This window comes from Physeter macrocephalus, chromosome 12 (assembly GCF_002837175.3).
Source record: "Physeter macrocephalus isolate SW-GA chromosome 12, ASM283717v5, whole genome shotgun sequence".
In the NCBI taxonomy this organism is placed as follows: domain Eukaryota; kingdom Metazoa; phylum Chordata; class Mammalia; order Artiodactyla; family Physeteridae; genus Physeter; species Physeter macrocephalus.
Genome location: NC_041225.1, coordinates 11,755,005 through 11,768,955, shown reverse-complemented (window position 1 = coordinate 11,768,955; position 13,951 = coordinate 11,755,005).

Genomic DNA, 13,951 nt, shown 5'->3' with positions numbered 1-13,951 from the left:
TCTCAATTTCAGTGCTTGTGATTGGTCTGTTTATATTTTCTATTTCTTCCTGGTTCAGTCTTGGAAGGTTGTGCTTTTCTAAGAATTTGTCCACTTCTTCCAGGTTGTCCATTTTATTGGCATATAGCTGCTTGTAGTAATCTCTCATGATCCTTTGTATTTCTGCAGTGTCAGTTGCTACTTACAAAATCCCAATAACTCTTAAACTGGTTAGCTCTCCAAAGAAATGTATAGACAAATTTCACTTACAAATGAGTGCCAGTATACACAAAAGTCTGTCAAGAGACAGACTCTGTGGGACTCTTTTGTTTCCACACATCTTGCAAACAGAGGTACTAATTGCCCTTTTGTTCCAGTCTATAATTTCAAGAATGTTTGTATAGTCAACAACCTTGGAAGATAGTGATAGAACCTCCACCTGGAATAGAGAGAAGATTGCTTACTGTATGATAAAAATGATGTCTCCCTCCAGTGCCTTTGCTTACTTCTCTTTATAAAAGATTCAGGTTCCTAACCTTGGAGTTCTGAACTGTGATGCAAGCCTGCTGGGTGTATAGCAACTACCTGTGTTGCCCCTATGGGATTTATGGAGCAAGGGGAACCAATGGAAACTTGATGCTTGTGCTGCTTGCTGTGCTGTGTGTAATAAAACCCTTTGTCTTTGACGCAAGAGTCTCGTGTATTCTGTAAGCTTATATGATACTATATTGGGTTAACTTGTTAGCTGGCAAACAAGGAAAAAAAAAATCTCAGAACTTTCACCGTTCGCAATAAAGTCTTAAATTATTATCAGGTTGAATTCAGTAAGGTGTGAAAAGATCATATATCATGGAAAAATAGGGCTTATTCTAGTTATTCAAGGATCATTCATCATTAGAAAAACCTCTTAATGTGAGAATTCCCTGGTGGCTCAGTGGATAAGACTCTGAGCTCCCAATGCAGGGGGCCCAGGTTCGATCCCTGGTCAGGGAACTAGATCCCACATGCATGCCACAACTAAGGAGCCCACCTGCTGCAAACGAAAAAAAAAAAAAAAAAAAAAGAAAATCTGTTAATGAAATTGAATATATTAAAAAAGCAAGAAAACAAAGCATACGCCGAAAAACACTTGTTAAAATGTATCATTTATTTCTTATTAAAACTAAATAAAGCAATAAGTATCAACAAAACTATTTATTACTGAGCTAGGAATAGGAAAAAAACATTCCTTAATTTAAGAAAATGTTTTTACAAGGAACCAACAACAATGCTTTAAAAGCATTCCCATTGGGCTTCCCTGGTGGTGCAATGGTTAAGAATCTGCCTGCCAGTGTCGGGGACACGGGTTCGAGCCCTGGTCTGGGAAGACCCCATGTGCCGCGGAGCAACTAAGTCCATGCGCCACAGCTACTGAGGCTGCGCTCTAGAGCCCATGCTCCACAACAAGAGAAGCCACGGCAATGAGAAACCCGCACACCACAATGAAGAGTAACTCGCTGCTACTAAAGAAATCCCGCGCACAGTAATGAGGACCCAACACAGCCAAAAATAAATAATAAATAAATTAATTAATTTTTTAGAAAAGCATTCCCATTAAAGACAGGAACAAGGCAAAATTTTACACTATTACCTATACTTTTCAACATTGAATTGGAGTTAACTAGTCAGTAAGAATAATAAGCAAGAGGTATAAATATTGAAAAAAGAGAGAGATTTGCCATTTTGCACGTGGGCAATATTATCCTCTAAAAAATACAAGAGAATCATCTAAAGAAGTATTAAAACTAATGAGATAGTTCAGTAATAGGATCATGATCAGATACAAAAATTCATGGCTTTCCTTTATAGAATCAATAATCAATAGAAAATATAAATTTTAAAATATCCCATTTTCAATACTATTAAAATCTATAAAATTACTAGCTATAAATTTAACAAGGAAAAGTCAAGCTCCATGTTACATATAAATATTTTTATAACAATCCATAAAATCTTACCAAATGTCATTAAAAAGAAAACAAAAAACCATGCTCTTGGGGCTTCCCTGGTGGCGCGGTGGTTGAGAGTTTACGTATTGAGTTTTCCTATTCAAGAGCATGTATTTTTTTTTTTTGCGGTAAGCGGGCCTCTCAGTGTTGTGACCTCTCCCATTGCGGAGCACAGGCTCCGGACGTGCAGGCTCAACGGCCATGGCTCACGGGCCCAGCCGCTCCGCGGTATGTGGACCATGCTCTTGGGGCTTCCCTGGTGGCGCAGTGGTTGAGAGTTTACGTACTGAGTTTTCCTATTCAAGAGCATGTATTTTTTTTTTTGCGGTAAGCGGGCCTCTCAGTGTTGTGACCTCTCCCATTGCGGAGCACAGGCTCCGGACGTGCAGGCTCAACGGCCATGGCTCACGGGCCCAGCCGCTCCGCGGTATGTGGGATCCTCCTGGACTGGGGCACGAACCCGTGTCCCCTGCATCGGCAGGCGGACTCTCAACCACTGAGCCACCAGGGAAGCTCCTCCCTTACTATTTATTAAGATATAGCACTTACAGGGACTTCCTTGGTGGTGCAGTGGTTAAGGCTCCAAGCTTCTACTGCAGGGGATGCGGGTCAGAGAACTAAGATCCCACATGCCATGCAGTGTGGCCAAATAAATAAATAAATAAAATTAAAAAAAAAAAAAAGAATCTGCCTGCCAATGTAGGGGACACAGTTTCGAGCCCTAGTCTGGAAAGGTCCCACATGCTGAGGAGGAACTAAGCCCATGTGCCACAGCTACTGAACCTGTGCTCTATATGATCCACAACTACTGAGCCCACATGCTGCAACTACTGAAGCCCTCCTGCCTAGAGCCCGTGCTCCGCAACAAGAGAAGCCACCGCAACGAGAAGCCCGTGCACCGCAACAACGGGTAGCCCCCGCTCACCGCAGCTAGATAAAGCCCACAGACATCAACGAAGATCTGAGGTAGCCAAAAATAAATAAATAAATAAAAACAAAAAAGATACAGCATTTACAAACTTTAAAACAGCATGTATTGGGACTTCTCTGGCAGTCCAGTGGTTACGACTCCATGCTTCCGCTGCAGGGGGCATGGGTTTGATCCCTGCTTGGGGAAATAAGATCCCACTTGCCACACAGTGCAGCCAAAAAATAAAAATAAAACAGCATTTATTAGTGTAGGAAAATACAGTGGATGAAGGAGACAGTCTGGAGATTCCATTAAGGAACCTACGTACATTTAGAATATCCTCGAGGTGGCATTTCAAATCAGTGGAAAAAGGAAAAAACACTCAAAACAAAGAGTTAGGGCACTTGGAATCCATAAAGAAAACATAAATTTAAACTCTTATGTATACCATATACAAAAATAAATTCCAGAAGGTTAAAGAGATAAATCTGAAAACAAACAAAGGTATAAAATTATTATTAACAAATGAGGATAATTTTATAATCTTGGAAATATTTGAATATGAAAGGTAAATAATTACTTTCCATATATTTCAGCTACAAATCCATAAAAACTAGACAAATATAGAACAGGTTAGTCACAGAAGAAATAACAGATGCCAATATATACATAAAGATTCTGAGCCTCATTTTTAGTCAGGGAAATTCAAATGAAAACAAATGCTTTTTCTTTTTACTCATATTAATTAACAAATTGAAGAAGATTGATAATTTCCAAGGTTATCAATGGTGTATTCTTATACATTATTGGTGCCAATATAAATTACTTCTACTACTTAGCAATTCTGAAGGCAGTATGTCATACAAAATTTAAAGTACACTTATTTTTGGCCCAGAAATTCTACTTCTGGCAAATTATTTCAAGCCACTCTAAGATCTGCACAAATATTGTCAGATATTCAGCTATAACCTTGCTCTTTTCTTAATAGCATTTTTATGGTGTCTGTTTACCTGCCTTCTAAACTGTAACTTTTAAAATTCAGTTTCTTTTAGCTGTGTTTCTTTCACACAACATATTGTGGGATTTTGTATTTGAGGCATTCCAGAAATCTTGTTGTTTCATGGATGAACTTATCACACCCACGTTTATTGTCACCAGGTTTGATCCAACTTTTGTCATCTCATTAAATTATTTTTCTTCTTCTTTGCTGTTTTGCTCTATTTCATTGTTACATTTTACTGTAAGGACTGTAATTTCTTCTTTTTTTTTTCTCTCCCTTTGCTTATTCAATCTTGTTGCTTAACCTCTAGGTCTGTTTCACTTTCTGCAAAATGAACAGCATAATATTTATTTACCATCTCATGGGGTCTCATCTTTGCTTCCTGACAACTTGTTAGGAACCCTTACTAGGCTAAATTCTTCCTCTGCTCCTGAATTCAATTTCGCAGTCTTCAAGGGAGAGGGGACCCTTTTCCCTCTGGGTTTCTTCCTGCCCTCTGCTAACTGTTGGTAATTGGTTCTTGTCAGAACAATGAACTCCCAGCCCCAATTACCTGCCGTGCGTTTGCATGGAAAAAGGACTGCACAGTTTGGCTTGCCTTAACAGCTAGACCACACCAAATCAACCAACTAAACAAAATCCCCTAACTTCTGGCAGAACCGGGGAGAGAAGGGCACAGCAATGATCAGATCAACATCAGAACCTGAAGGTAACTGCTTCATTGTAAGGCCCAGTCCCACCCCAGACGATACTTCAGTTCACCCTAATACGTGGGGCTTACCTTGACCTTCCTTCTCCTTGCTCCTGCCCTCTTTCCATCTACACCAGAGGTACAAGTGTTCTAGCCTGCAGATAGACAGAGAATGTGGCCTTGAGCTCCACCCTAAGGCACAGGAATTTGGTACTCTAGAAGCAACTCCCAGTAAACCTGTACCCTCTCTGGCTAGGAGGAAGCCCTATCACTAATGTTTTCTGGGCCTTGTCTCTGTATTTGTCCCCTCTCCAGACCCACAATCTCTTGGAAGCCCCTTTCACTCACTCCCTATCCAGAACCTCCTTGTCATTGGTGGTCTCACCCCCACCCCCCCGAGACAAGGCAAAATCCTCTCTTCTTTTTCTAGTTTGGCCTCAGGGGTACAGTGAAGGCTGCTACTAGCTCAGATCCCCCAAGATTGGGACTATTTCTGCTCTAAGTCGCAAGGCTGAATCTCCAGGGCCTGGTTGGAATTTCGTAAGATCTGCAAAGCTCTCCCTGTAGGGAACTCCATTCTCTGACATTCAAGGTGTGTTTTCTGGCATCTCATTTGGAGGACTGCCCGAGCAGATAAAAATCTATTCCCAAAGTGCCCTAAAGCAGTATTTCATTCCAACCACATGAAATCCCTGATAAAGAGGGCAGGGGGTTTTCTCTCCTCAATTCTCTTGGTCAGGAGAAAAGATTTCTCTCAGCCTAACCTCTCCAAGCCCAATTTTCAGGGCAAACATCCTCACCCTGTGTAAGATGCAGTTAGCAATACCCAGTGTAGAGCAACTAGAGACCCCCTTGAGAGACCTGGTGTTGGGAAACCATTCTGAGGTCCAGATTTTAAAGCTGCCTTTTAAGCTACCCTTAAATGTGTGTTCTGTTATGTTTTATCTATTCTTGGAAATAGTAATCACTGAGCAAGAGAGAATCCTAGCAAAAGAGTTCAAGTGACACAGGAAAGGGGATCTGATTGTCAGAGCCCGATGGCACAGGAGCTCAGAACATCTGGAAGAAAGGATTTGGGACACAGACCCCTCCCACAGATCTGGGGAGGCCCCATCTACCTCAGTCTAATAGGATCTCTCCTGAAGAGATTTAAGAGGCAGAATAGGCCTAGATCAGGAGTTAGCAACCTACAGCCCTTGAACCAAATCCCACATAAGGCCTGTTTTTGTGCAGAACTAAGAATGGTTTTTCCATTTTTAAATGTTGGAAAAAATCAGAAGAATACTCTTTTATGACACATGAAAATCATATGAAATTCAAATTTCGGCATAAATGAAGTTTTATTGGAACACAGCTTCTCCCATTCGTTTGCATATTATGCCAGGCTGCTATGGGGCTCCCACACTGCAGTGCTGAGTAGTGAACATAGACCATGTGACCCTCCAAGCCTAAAATGTTTACTCTCTGACACTTTACAGAAAAAGTGTGCTGAGTGCTAGTTAAGATCATAAGGAAAGTAAAGTCCTTGATTTGACATAGTTGAAGCAGAATAGGTTTACTCAATTCTTGGTCAGTTAAAAACAACTTCTCCTGGTTCTTCTTCTTCTTCTTCTTCTTCTTCTTCTATGTGTTAATCTCGAATTCTTTTCTGTTTCCATAATCCTGGTAAAGTTTCCTGCACTCCAACAGTAAATCCAGTTTGGTCCGTGGGTTTTAAAGAGGGAGGCAAATTCACTTTTACACCTTCCAGCATAAAGGCTTCTTTGGAGGTATTTGGGCAACGAAAAGGCCTGCATAATTTCTCTTTTTTTTTGTGTGTGTGGTCCCTGTGCTATGCCTTCCGGGCTGAAAGCCTGAGTTCACGTGCCTATTGTCTCATTATAAGGTTCCTATCATTTCAGAGGAGTTTAGAAGGAAACGGGGAAGGGTTTCCACATATTCAGCACACCAGCAGTTCTGCTGTCCCTACAAAGAGTTCATCTGAAGATGACAGCTCCCTAGTTTGTTTAAAGTGAATGGACAGGTCAAGTTTTTTGTGCCATAAGCATTATGTAAACTTGAGCTTTATTATTTTCATCATTATTATTATTATCTAACACCGTAATAACTAATAATATTTGTTGAATACTTACTATGTACTGGACACTATTTTAATATTATATTATATTATTTATTTACTGTATAAGTTTATTTATTTATTTATTTTTGGCTGCGTTGGTTCTTCACTGCTGCGCACAGGCTTTCTCTAGTTGCGGTGACAGGGGTTAGTCTTCATTGCGGTGCATGGGCTTCTCACTGCGGTGGCTTCTCCTATGGAGGACCACGGGCTCTAGGCACGCGGGCTTCAGTAGTTGTGGAGCACGGGCTCAGTAGTTGTGGCTCGCGGGCTCCAGAGGGCAGGCTCAGTAGTTGTGGTGCACGGGCTCAGTCGCTCTGTGGCATGTGGGATCCTCCCGGATCAGGGCTCGAACCCGTGGCCCCTGCACTGGCAGGCGGATTCTTAACCACTGTGCCACCAGGGGAGTCCCCGAATATTATATTATTTAATTTTGACAATATCCTTACGGTGTGTGGGCTTCTCACTGCGGTGGCTTCTCCTATGGAGGACCACGGGCTCTAGGCACGCGGGCTTCAGTAGTTGTGGCGCACGGGCTTGGTCGCTCTGTGGCATGTGGGATCCTCCCGGACCAGGGCTCGAACCCGTGGCCCCTGCACTGGCAGGCGGATTCTTAACCACTGTGCCACCAGGGGAGTCCTCGAATATTATATTATTTAATTTTGACAATATCCTTAGGTGGTAGTTATGATTACCATCCCCCATTTTATAGATGAGAAAGCTCGGGCACAGAGAGGTTAGGTAATCAGTCTAAACTCACAAAGTTTAGAAGCTGAGAAGCCAGAATGCAAACTGAAGTAGTATGACTCTACTATGCTTATTCAAAGAATACATCATTTTTTAGTCATTTGAGGAACTTTAGCTGAGATCAAGCCCCAAGGTGGGAAACCTGCACCCTTGTGCTCTCATTTCCCCCCTTCCTTCCAGAGTGTTCCCTGGAGGATTGTATCAGGTGAGATTTTTCAGCTACATAAGAAATCCCCCACTTCTCCTCAATAATTTACCTCACACAACTCTCCAGCTGGTAGAAATTCCACTAATGAGGAGTTTCCTGGGTTATTATGGTCGTTCACAAATGGGGATGCCCCATGAAAAATGTACCTTCCCTAGCCTCTGTGCTAAAGAGACAAATTCAGTGGTCTGGGCTGGGATTCCAGACCCTGTATTATTAAGAGAATCTACAGATAGATTCTTATCATTAGCCAAATTTGGGAAAATATGACTTAAGATTGTATTTTCCAGAGATATCTAATATAAAGCATATGGTGGTTAACCACTGCGCCACCAGGGAAGCCCTAGACCCAGCATTTTAAAAAAATCTCCCCCCAGTGATTCGGAAGCACACCAGAATTTGAGAACCACTGTGCTAGCAGATTTCATTGCTTTGTTTCCCCAGAACTTGGCATCCCCCAAGCCAGCAGCTGGTCCAGCTCACTCTAGATCTCCTCCAACTCCTCTTAATCCTGTGCCAGGTGTTTGCCAGTTCATCCTCTGCCCAGTCTATATTCCATCCGCCCTGGGCAAATACCTTGGTTGGTCCAGTTTCCTTGCATGGGAAGGTGAACTGAAACTTTTTCTTCCTAAAGGGCTTGAGCCAATAGCAGACCTGCCTGCATTGGACTGTTGTAATTTTCCACTGAATTTTATTACAGCCTTCGGGAGTCCTAAGAGGACTCCAGGGAAGCCCCTGCATTCCAGACATGTTCCTCGTCACTTCTGTTGTGTGGCTGCAGCCTGATTTTCTCTGGAGAGTCAGGATCAATCACCCCAAACAGTACAGTGACCTCTTTGCCTGTTGATTCACTGGGGTGAAGAGGCAACCGTTACTGTGCGCGGGCTTTCTCTAGTTGTGGTGCATGGGCTTCTCAATTTCGTGGCTTCTCTTGCTGCAGAGCACGGGCTCTAAGCATGCAGGCTTCAGTAGTTGTGGCATGTGGGCTCAGTAGTTGTAGCTTGCAGGTTCTAGAGCGCAGGCTCGGTAGTTGTGGCTCAAGGGCTTAGTTGCTCTGTGGCATGTGGGATCTTCCCGGACCAGGGCTCGAACCCGTGTCCCTTGCATTGGCAGGCAGATTCTTAACCACTGTGCCAACAGGGAAGACCTGAGGTCTCATCTTTACAGGCTTTGATAGGATACAATATCATGACATCAATGTTCTTGCATCTAGCAATTAAGCACATATAGAATAGATGTCCTGACTGTTCCTCTTAAATCACATGTCTATCTGCACATCTATAGCAAAGATCTCTTATTCTCTCAGGGAGTCTTTCTAGGGATAAGCCAGCCCAGGTAAGAAGTTTAATGGCCATTTAAAACTTTAATATCATAAGCAGGACAAAAGAATACCTTTACTAGTGGGGACTGTTTTTATTTACTTTTTTTTTCTATTTTACTAATTGAAGCAAAATTCATGAGGACTGAATAGGGGAAACTCAGAGTTCCAAAACCCTGGGGCTTCATATATCTCATCATCCATGGAGTTATGCTTTAGGGGGTGTCATTCGTTTGGAAAATAAAATAATTAGTGGGCAACTGGGGAACAAGGAGACCATGCATGAATGTTCTACAAGTACATACCAACACAAAGGTGTTGGCTATAGTTATGTGTTAGAATCATCTGAGAACATAATAGGAGATGTCCTGACCTTACCTGGAAGGTTCTGAGCAGGAAGCCTAGGCTGGGAGGCTTCTAGACTCAGCAAATTTTTTTTTTTGTGGTACGCGGGCCTCTCACTGTTGTGGTCTCTCCCGTTGCGGAGCACAGGCTCCGGACGCGCAGGCTCAGCGGCCATGGCTCACGGGCCCAGCCGCTCTGCGGCATGTGGGATCTTCCCGGGCCGGGGCACGAACCCGTGTCCCCTGCATCGGCAGGCGGACTCTCAACCACTGCGCCACCAGGGAAGCCCTAGACCCAGGTTTTTATAATGTTAGTGTCTAGGTTCTGAAAGAACCAGCTCATAAAAGCCACAGCATACAAATTATACTACATCTAAGTTATAATTTTATGTTCACATTACATATAGGTATTCCCCAATATATTCATAAGTGATTCCCAGACATTTTTGGTTCATCACTAAGGTTTTTATCCTCTTATAAAACAAATACTTTATAGTGGAGAATCTTGGCAGATATCAAGTGATCAAGGTTAACATCACCAGTAATATAGAAACATCATGCTGTACCCCTGATATGATGCACTAAGAAGGGTACATCACCTTGTAGTAGCCTTCCCAATAATGTAGAACCTCAATAATTACAGGAAAATATCAGATAATTGTGGGATAATTGTCCCAATTGTGGGATAGCCTATAAAATAACTGTCCAGTATTCTTCAAAAGAGTCAAGTTTTGGGAATTCCCTGGTGATCCAGTGGTTAGGACTCTGTGATTTCACTGCCGAGGGCCTGGGTTCAATCCCTAGTCAGGGAACTAAGATCCCGCAAGCCATGCGGCATGGCCAAAAAAAAAAGATGTCCAGTTTTGCGTGTTCATTATTTTTAAGAGTTGTAATATATTTAATAGTATGATTGTTCCATAATTACTTAATCAGTTCTCCATTAACACACACTTAGGATAGTTTTTCACTACTACAAACAATACTTCTGTGAATACTATTCTACTTGTATTTTTGGGTCCTTTTGCAAATAAAACTGTAGAGTTCATTCTTGGATCAAAGAGTATATGCATTCAGAAAAAAATTATAGCTATTATCAAATTTCCTTCTTAAACAGCTATAATGGGAATTCCCTGGTGGTGCAGTGGTTAAGAATCCACCTGCCAGTGCAGGGGACACGGGTTCAAGCCCTGGTCCCGGAAGATCCCACATGCCTTGGAGCAACTAAGCCCATGTGCCGCCACTACTGAGCCTGTGCTCTAGAGCCCTCAAGCCACAACTACTGAGCCCACGTGCCACAACTACTGAAGCCCAAGTGCCTAGAGCCTGTGCTCTGCAACAAGAGAAGCCACCACAATGAGAAGCCCGTGCACCACATCAAAGAGTAGCCCCTGCTCGCCACAACCAGATAAAGCCCACAAGCAGCAACGAAGACCCAACGCAGACAAAAAAAAAAAATAGGCTATAACAATTTATAATACGTTCTGTTCCAACCTTGCCCTCAACATTATGAAAGTTCCTTTTCCCCCAAATCATCTGCAACACTGAGTATTATCAATTATTTTTATATTGACCAATTTTTTTTTTGACTACACCACACGGCTTGTGGGATCTTAGTTCCCCAACCAGGGATTGAACCTGGGCACTCAGCAGTGAAAGCGCAGAGTCCTAACCAATGGACTGCCAGGGAATTCCCTATATTGACCAATTTAATAGAGTAAAAAGTGATGTATTGAAGGAGGATTCTGGGAAGAGAGTGAAATACAAAGCACCAGAAATCTGTCTCCCTACCTACACAACAATTGAACTGGCAAAATCTGTCTGGCGTAGCTATTTTGGAACTCTGGCGTCTGTAGGAAGTCTCACAACTGTGGCACAGTGAAACCTAGTTTTTATACATTCTCCTGGAAAAAAATTTTAAATACAAAACGTAGAGCGTAAAAGGGGAAAATCTCAATTTACTGCCATCCCTTACTTTTCCCCTTCCCCTGTCCAAGCACGATTCCAATACCCCCACCAGAGCTTCTGACTATCCATCTCTGCTCTTGCCTCATGCATGAATGTTCTACAAGTACATACCAACACAAAGGTGTTGGCTATAGTTATGTGTTAGAATCATCTGAGAACATAATAGGAGATGTCCTGACCTTACCTGGAAGGTTCTGAGCAGGAAGCCTAGGCTGGGAGGCTTCTAGACTCAGCAAATTTTTTTTTTTGTGGTACGCGGGCCTCTCACTGTTGTGGTCTCTCCCGTTGCGGAGCACAGGCTCCGGACGCGCAGGCTCAGCGGCCATGGCTCACGGGCCCAGCCGCTCTGCGGCATGTGGGATCTTCCCGGGCCGGGGCACGAACCCGTGTCCCCTGCATCGGCAGGCGGACTCTCAACCACTGCGCCACCAGGGAAGCCCTAGACCCAGCATTTTAAAAAAATCTCCCCCCAGTGATTCGGAAGCACACCAGAATTTGAGAACCACTGTGCTAGCAGATTTCATTGCTTTGTTTCCCCAGAACTTGGCATCCCCCAAGCCAGCAGCTGGTCCAGCTCACTCTAGATCTCCTCCAACTCCTCTTAATCCTGTGCCAGGTGTTTGCCAGTTCATCCTCTGCCCAGTCTATATTCCATCCGCCCTGGGCAAATACCTTGGTTGGTCCAGTTTCCTTGCATGGGAAGGTGAACTGAAACTTTTTCTTCCTAAAGGGCTTGAGCCAATAGCAGACCTGCCTGCATTGGACTGTTGTAATTTTCCACTGAATTTTATTACAGCCTTCGGGAGTCCTAAGAGGACTCCAGGGAAGCCCCTGCATTCCAGACATGTTCCTCGTCACTTCTGTTGTGTGGCTGCAGCCTGATTTTCTCTGGAGAGTCAGGATCAATCACCCCAAACAGTACAGTGACCTCTTTGCCTGTTGATTCACTGGGGTGAAGAGGCAACGTGGCCAGATGGCCGTCCCAGCTTCCTCTTCAGTGGACCCCGTGCTGTGTCCCCTGTGGGAGATCCCCGCCCCCTCGGGGACTGAGACCTCTTCACCAGCAGGGCTCGGAGTTGTGGAAGCGGGAAGCCAAACGCTGGCTGTGGCTCAGCAGGGCTAACAGTGAGAGGGCCACTCCCACCCCTGCCCTGTGGTCCCCTGCCTGCAGATCCTGAGGACGGCAGCGTATGTGGGTCACTGATTTAGAGCACACATGGCCCTAGCCCTGAGAGGTGCTGCCACCCAGCTGATGGCATACATAACTGATGATGTCCTCAAAAGGACATCAACTCTTCTGTAAAGGCTCTGCCTTAGGATAATAAGGAGCATGATAAGAGAAACGAACTCTATGATCCTAAGCAGATCCATTGCAGTCCTCATCTGCTGTAAAAGAAGTTCCTTGGTCAGAAGCAATGCTATGTGAATAAAGGTGAATAAGACACTCGGTAAGTCCCCAGGGGATGGTTTTAGCAGAAGAATTGTGGGCAGGAAGGCACACCATTTGCAGAATAAGTGTCTAGTTCAGAAAGAACATATGACGACAGTGGCACAGTGAAACCTAGTTTTTATACATTCTCCTGGAAAAAAATTTTAAATACAAAACGTAGAGCATAAAAGGGGAAAATCTCAATTTACTCCCATCCCTTACTTTTCCCCTTCCCCTGTCCAAGCACAATTCCAATACCCCCACCAGAGCTTCTGACTATCCATCTCTGCTCTTGCCTTCTCTCTGCAGTTTCCTGTGCCTTTATGCATATATATGTGCACATAGAAACAGAGCTTTCATTTTTCTTTAAATCTTAATCGGCTCTTATTACATATACTGTTTCAGAACACCCGTGTCCCCTGCATCGGCAGGCGGACTCTCAACCACTGCGCCACCAGGGAAGCCCTAGACCCAGCATTTTAAAAAAATCTCCCCCCAGTGATTCGGAAGCACACCAGAATTTGAGAACCACTGTGCTAGCAGATTTCATTGCTTTGTTTCCCCAGAACTTGGCATCCCCCAAGCCAGCAGCTGGTCCAGCTCACTCTAGATCTCCTCCAACTCCTCTTAATCCTGTGCCAGGTGTTTGCCAGTTCATCCTCTGCCCAGTCTATATTCCATCCGCCCTGGGCAAATACCTTGGTTGGTCCAGTTTCCTTGCATGGGAAGGTGAACTGAAACTTTTTCTTCCTAAAGGGCTTGAGCCAATAGCAGACCTGCCTGCATTGGACTGTTGTAATTTTCCACTGAATTTTATTACAGCCTTCGGGAGTCCTAAGAGGACTCCAGGGAAGCCCCTGCATTCCAGACATGTTCCTCGTCACTTCTGTTGTGTGGCTGCAGCCTGATTTTCTCTGGAGAGTCAGGATCAATCACCCCAAACAGTACAGTGACCTCTTTGCCTGTTGATTCACTGGGGTGAAGAGGCAACGTGGCCAGATGGCCGTCCCAGCTTCCTCTTCAGTGGACCCCGTGCTGTGTCCCCTGTGGGAGATCCCCGCCCCCTCGGGGACTGAGACCTCTTCACCAGCAGGGCTCGGAGTTGTGGAAGCGGGAAGCCAAACGCTGGCTGTGGCTCAGCAGGGCTAACAGTGAGAGGGCCACTCCCACCCCTGCCCTGTGGTCCCCTGCCTGCAGATCCTGAGGACGGCAGCGTATGTGGGTCACTGATTTAGAGCACACATGGCCCTAGCCCTGAG